The sequence below is a fragment of the Symphalangus syndactylus genome, chromosome 20 (assembly GCF_028878055.3).
Source record: "Symphalangus syndactylus isolate Jambi chromosome 20, NHGRI_mSymSyn1-v2.1_pri, whole genome shotgun sequence".
Taxonomy (NCBI): Eukaryota; Metazoa; Chordata; class Mammalia; order Primates; family Hylobatidae; genus Symphalangus; species Symphalangus syndactylus.
In genome coordinates this window covers 49,518,450-49,525,643 of record NC_072442.2, presented here as the reverse complement: position 1 = coordinate 49,525,643, position 7,194 = coordinate 49,518,450, and positions in this window count along the sequence as shown.

Genomic DNA, 7,194 nt, shown 5'->3' with positions numbered 1-7,194 from the left:
CAACCAGTCATCCAAAAAGTGTTTATCGTGAGCCAGTCACAAAAAGACAAATACTCTCTGATTCCAGTCATATGAGGTACTCAGAGCAGTCAAATTCATAGAGACAAAAAGTAGGATGGTGGCTGCCAGTGGCTGTGGGGAGGGATGGAATAGGGAGCTATTTAATGAGCACAGGGTTTCAGCTGTGCAAGATGAAAAGGGTTCTGGAGATGGATGGTGGTGATGGTTGCATGATGATGTCAACGTACTTGACGTGACTGAACTGTACACGTAAAGTGGTTAAGATGGAAATGTTTATATCTTCTCCCAACTGAAATTTGTGAGTAGTTTATTTTTTTGTTTTTGTTTTTGAGACAGAGGCTGGAGTGCAGTGGTGCGATCTTGGCTCACTGCAACCTCCACCTCCTCCCGGGTTCAAGTGATTCTCATGCCTCAGCCTCCTGAGTAGCTGGGATTATAATTGTGCACCAACACACAGGGCAGATTTTTGTATTTTTGACAAAGACAGAGTTTCGCCATGTTGGCCAGGCTGGTCTCCAACTCCCGGCCTCAAGTGATCCACCCTCCTTGGCCTCCCATAGAGATAAGATTACAGGCAGGAGCCACGGCACCTGGCCCTTAATGGTATTTTCTAATGAAAACTCTTCTTGATGATAAGATTAGCGAGACTGACACTTTGCCTGGCTGCTTCTTTAATTCAGAAGGCCCTGGACTGCTGAGGCACACAATGAGCACTGCTGGGATTAGGGTTACCAACTTGTCCTGGTTTGCAGGAGACTTTCTCAATGTCAACACTGAAAGTCCCACGTTCCTTCCGGGAATCCCTCAGCTCAATGCAAACTCAGCTGACAGGACTGGTCACTGTATTACTAGGCCGAAATCTTATGGGACCAAACTGGGGGGAAAGCAGGGGAAGGAGCAAGAAAAAGACTAGAGAATTCAGAAAGCTGTGCACAGTGTATATGACTTTTGACGGCCCTCATGGTTACCAGAGATTTCTGATTCTTGCTTTGAGTTTACTGTGATTATAATGATGTGCTTAATTAACACCAGAATTATCAGTGTAATAATAATAAAAACCAACTAATGTGAACACATGTCTCCAGCACCGTGCTAGTTTATTACAAGTATTATGTCATTTCTTTCTAACTATAATTCTCTAAGGTAAATACTATTATTAATCCTATGGTAAGAAGTCCCACTAATGAAGTAACTTATGCTTACTCAGGTCTAGAGAGAAAGACACCAGAATGTCACGAGAGGATAAACTGCCAGGCAGGGTGGCTCACACCAGCAATCTCAGCACTTTGGAGGGCTGAGGAAGGAGGAGGTCACAAGTTCGAGACAAGCCTGGCCAACATGGTGGCACCCCATCTCTGACTAAAAATACAAAAATTAGCCAAGTGTGGTGGTGCACACCTGTATTCACAGCTACTGAGGCACGAGAATCACTTGAGCCCGGGAGGCAGAGTTGCGCTGAGCCCATCATGCCACTGTACTCCAGCTGGGTGGCTGAGCAAGATTCTGTCTCAAAAATAATAATTAAGAGGGTAAACTTTTGGAGTATTAAAGGCCACTCTTCCTCTGGGGATAATCAAGGTAGCTGCAATGTAAGCGTGAGCTGGTTGCTTTAATGTTCACAAGGAATATGATCAAAACCATTTAGAGGGTAGGGCCTCCTCCTATAGACAATGAAGGCAGCTACCCTAAGAAGCTCTATTATACCGGAAAAGAGATATGAGACCCTTTCTGCTTTAAGAATCAATGAAGTTGGGCGTGGTGGCTCACGCCTGTAATCCCAGCACTTTGGGAGGCCGAGGTGGGCAGATCACCTGAGGTCAGGAGTTTGAGACCAGCCTGGCCAACATGATGAAATCCTATCTCTACTAATAACACAAAAATTAGCCCGGTGTGGTGGCGCACACCTGTAATCCCAGCTACTCCAGAGGCTGAGGAAGGAAAATTGCTTGAAGTCGGGAGGCAGAAGTTGCAGTGAGCCGAGGTCACACCACTGCACTCCAGCCTGGGAGACAGAGCGAGACCCGGTCTCCAAAAAAAAAAATAAAAGAGAATCAATGAGAAGGGGCTGCCTGACCCCTGGTTGTGTGGATCCTTCGGGAAGGAAAGCGAACAGAGGTTCCAAGTCTACAAGGGAAAGAGCCCAGCCTACTCTGAAGAGCTTTGCGGGACGGCTCATCCAAATTACTGAGCTCTAAGAACTGGAACCCTGGAAACCCCAGCAAGAGAACACCCGCAGCTGGACCAGGCCCCGAAGAAGCAGATCATCCTCCCTCAGAGATCCACAGCAGCTGGGAACCTGGATCTGCAGACCCGCTTGGTTTGATGGTACTGTGTGGGACCATCTGTCAACACTGACACCCTGTGGCAGTGAGAAGCAAAGGCAGCAGCCGGCTAAGCCTCCAGGCTCTGCCTGCTGGAACTAGAAAGTCCAAGTGGTCCCCTTCTTCCCTCCATTTTTGGTTTTGTTTGTTTTGTTTTCTGTTTGTTTGCTTTTGTTTTTGTTTTCTTCAAGATGGGGTGTCACTCTGTTGCCCAGGCTGGAGTTCAATGGCACGATCTCGGCTCACTGCAACTTCCACCTCTCAGGGTCAAGCGATTCTCCCGCCTCAGCCTCCCCAGTAGCTGGGATTACAGGTGCACACCACCATGCCTGGCTCATTTTTCCCTTCCTTGTTGGATTCGCTGTGCTTCAAGGCACTGAGGCCATGAGGCAGGGTTCACAGATACAGGATAACTACGGCCTTGATGAGGCTGATCCTGACACCGAAATGGCTGTGGATCCCTGCATGGGGCGGCTCTATACTCCTGTCTCTCAAACCTGCTTCTTAACTTACTTCCCCAAAAACTCAATTCAGGGAAGGCAGATGATTTATATTAGACTCACATGATGAGAGAGCAGTAGCTCCACCTAGTGGAAACATTGAGGTTGAAAAGGTCATGTTCGGGGATGATGCTATTTTGCAAACTCAAGATATTTCGTGTCCCTCCAGGAAGCCTTCCTTGATCCGAGTTATGCTTTCTCTTAACAATCTGTTTTCCCAGTCGTAGGAGGTCATGCACAAATGTAATCTCCTACTTGTTTGTCTTGCTTTCCTAATAAATTTGTGGAAGCCAGGGACAATGTTTTGTTCACCACTGTATCCTCACTGCCATGTAGGTGGTGAAACCAAAGGGTTACTTTTACACTGAATCTATAACACCAGACTCAGGGGAGTTCTGGAAAGAATGGGAAAACGTTTTCCCTCTGCTGTCTGATGCCACGATTTTTTCTAGCTGGTATCTGCAATCTGGAAGGCGATGGACCTCTCTCTATCTGAAAGTCGGAACTTTAGCTTTTGTTTTTGTTTTTGTTTCCTTTGTTTTGTTTTTGAGACAAGGTCTGGCTCCATCACCCAGGCTGGAGTGCACTGCATGATCTCAACTCGCTGCAACCTTCCACCTCCCGCGCCCGAGTGATCCTCCCACCTCAGACTCTCAAGTAGCTGGGACTACAGGTATGTGCCACTATACCTGGCTGAGTTTTGTATTTTTTGTAGAAATGGGGTTTCTACATGTTGAAACCAAGTTGCCCAGGCTATTCAGAAACTCCAGGGCTCAAGTGATCCGCCTGCCTCAGCCTCCCAAAGTGCTGGGATTACAGGCGTGAGCCATCGCCCCTGGCCTGAATTTCAGTTTTGAAAGCAGGTTAAATAGGCTGCTGCCCTGAGCTAATGCACCCCCTGCCCTGGGCTGGTTGTTTATGCTATCAACATGGTATTTTTTCCTTAGAAATTCTACTTGAAGTTATAAAATGCAGCCGGGAGCGGTGGCTCATGCCTGTAATCCCAGCACTTTAGAAGGCCAAAGTGGGTGGATCACGAGGTCAGGACCTCAAGATCAGCCTGGCCAAGATGGTGAAACCCTGTCTCTACTAAAAATACAAAAAATTAGTTGGGCATGGTGGTAGGCACCTGTAATCCCAGCTACTTGGGAGGCTGAGGCAGAGCATTCCTTGAACCGGGGAGGTGGAGGTTGAAGTGAGCCAAAATCACGCCACTGAACTCCAGCCTGGGCAACAGAGCAAGACTCTATCTGAATAAAAAAAAAAAAAAAAAAGTTATAAAATGCAACCATTTGACATAAGCAATGACACAGAAGGCAAGGGAAATGCATTTGGACATCATAAGATGACTTTTATTTTTACCATAGCAACATTCCAGTGAACATTTCTTGACTGATTTGGGAGAAAAGATCTGGTTTTATGATTCCTCATGCCTTTTCTGAGGGTGAATATACTCTTTCCCAAGGACAGGAAAGGAGGCTGAACCATAAACATTTTCACAAGAGGATTCCTCTTGAAGCTTCAAGGAAATTGTTTACAGACAGAAGACAATATGTACTTGCTGATGAAAAGGGAGAGTAAACATTGCAACTCTAACCTAGACACCCATATGGGTAAAAAAAAGAAAACTGGCAAATGCGAACTCACAGGTGATCACTCTATGAAAAGGAATTCAGAGATGTTTGGAGCTCTTAACCTATGAGGCCAATTTCATGGAAGAACTCTACCTTCTACTTCAGAGACAGAACACTGGGCTAGATAGGATGCTTGTCTGGCCCAAAGTGGAATTTCTTACCATCTGTATACTCCCCCAAGACCCACAACAGATGGTTACTGAGTTGAAGCTTGCCACTGATCCTTAATGATGTCAACAAGCTCAGCTCTGGGAGCTGGCACTCCAGAAGCCCAGGTCAGGGGAGCAAGGGAAAGTGGAGATGGGAACAGAGCTCTGATTCCTAGCCCCATATCTGACACTTACTCCCTTCAAAGTCCTGTCCCTGGACTACAAATTTAGTTCCCAGTTAGTAATCAGAAAACCATGAAATATGAGTTGTATTTCTAAGATGTGTCTGACTTTAGTATCATGTTTAAGAGAAAAGGGCAGTGAGAACCACGAAGAAACAGGAGGATCTTTTCTTTTCTTTGAATCTAAGAGTGGACTGATGAAGCACCTGGCAAGGCGCAAGAGGCCTTCTCACAAATCAAACACTGAGACTGAGATTCCTAATGACTAGGGTGAGCTCTAAAGAGAAAGGTGGCTGGGCGCAGTGGCTCACACCTGTAATCCCAGAATTTTGGGAGGCCAGGGTGGGCGGGTCACTTGAGGTCAAGAGTTTGAGACCAGCCTGGCCAACATGGTGAAACCTCATCTCTATGAAAAATACAGAAATTAGACAGGCGTGGTTGTGTGCACCTGTAATCCCAGCTACTGGGGAGGCTGAGGCAGGAGAATCGCCTGAACCCAGGAGACTGAAGTTGCAGTGAGCCGAGATCACATCATTGCACTCCAGCCTAGGCGACAAGAGTGACACTCCATCTCAAAAAAAAAAAGAGAGAGAGAGAAAGGTGAGATTGTGGACATATTGGATACACAGGACATGGGGCTTGGGGCCTGTAATACTGTTTTACAGGACAGACGTACACAAAGGGGAATGCAGCCTGCCATTGTGTTTCTTCCTTTCTCCTCTGTCCCTTCTTCCCTCCCTGGGAAACCAGAGTAGCAGAAGTCTCATTCAGTCAAATAGCTGTCAATTATATGAGTTGTACTTTTCTCTTCCTGAACAGCAAACTGGCTTTCCTCCTCTTTGTCCTCCTCTTTCTGCCTACAGAGCAATTTCCTCCTGTCCACGTTGCAGGGCCGATAGCTGAAACACAGTGCTATGGTGAAGACACCCACTCCAAGGGCAACGGTAATAATGACAAAGCGGGTAGAGCTGACTCCTTCATCCAGTCCTGCCCAAGAACAGAAGACAGAGTTAGGAGAGTCTGAGAGTATGAGAATCACCCACCCCAGCCCACCAGGCCCACTTCTGAGTCTCATTCTTCCCAACCTAGTAGAATCTTTCTTATTTTCATCCTTGGATAAGAATCCCAAACCCCTGAGGGGTTTCCATCCTGGGCCTGGCAGCAGGGCAGCAAAGGTTACCTTGAACAATGACAGCAATGTCTTTGCTGACAGAGCCCAGCTGGTTAGTGGCTGTGCAGCAGTAGGTTCCAGTGTGGTTCTGGGTTCCCTTCTGTGGCACTTCAAGGTCAAAGACCACCCCATTCCAGGTACACACCAAGGCTGGAGCTGGGTTTCCCTTTGGGATGCAGGCGAGCGTGTGTTCCAGCCCTTCCAGCCAGGTCTGTTTGCCAGGGCAACTGGATTCCTCTAACTGGGGCTTGTCTGCAGAAACAGTTTCCCAAGGAGCTGAGTTTGGTGCTCCACACTCCCTCCCTGCCTTCAACCCCTGCTCCCTCTCCTCCCCTCACCCAAATGCTGTCCCCTCCACCCAACAGCTTTCCTTCCCAAGGGAGCACTAGCGGCTCCCTGCTTTGAGCCAACTCTTCTTTCCCACTTTCTCTATGGGCAGGGAGTCCCAGATGAAACCTAGGGTGTTCTTATGGATTTGCACTAAATGATAACTCTGCTCTGTCCATGGTGGCCCTGGGGCACCTGCTTCCCACGTTTGCTTCTCAGTGGGTAAGGAGCTAGGTTACAGTGAACTCAAAGATGAGGATTTTTCTCCTTTTCTTTTTGTTTTTTTTGGGGTTTTTTGTTTGTTTGTTTGTTTATTTGTTTGTTTTTGAGACAAAGTCAGTCTCACTCCTTCACCCAGGCTGGAGTTCAGTGGCGTGATCTCGGCTCATGACAACTTCTGCCTCCCCGATTCAAGCAATTCTCGTGCCTCAGCATCTCCAGTGACTAGGATGACAGGCGCATGCCACCACGCCCGCTAATTTTTCTATTTTTAGTAGAGATGACTTTCACCATATTGGCCACGCTGGTCTCAAACTCCTGACTTCAGGTGATCCACATGTCTCAGCCTCCCAAAGTGTTGGGATTACAGGCATGAGCCATGACCCCCGGCCTATCCTGAGCCTTTTGAAGCTGACGCCAGAGGTGCAAACCCCAACCTCTCCCCACTGGCCATGTGGAGGCTCTTGCTGGGTGGTCTTTCAGCCTGCAGGAGCCAGGGATCTGGCCTCAAGTGATGCCCCAACAGTGGGTGACTTTCCAGTACTGTCAGGAGAATCCCAAGTCTAATTCAAAGTTGAATTTTACTAGCAATGAATGATAGACATGGCCTCCATTGCTCACGACTCTGGGAAGATCTAGACTAGAGTAAAGGATCACCGACTTCTACCCA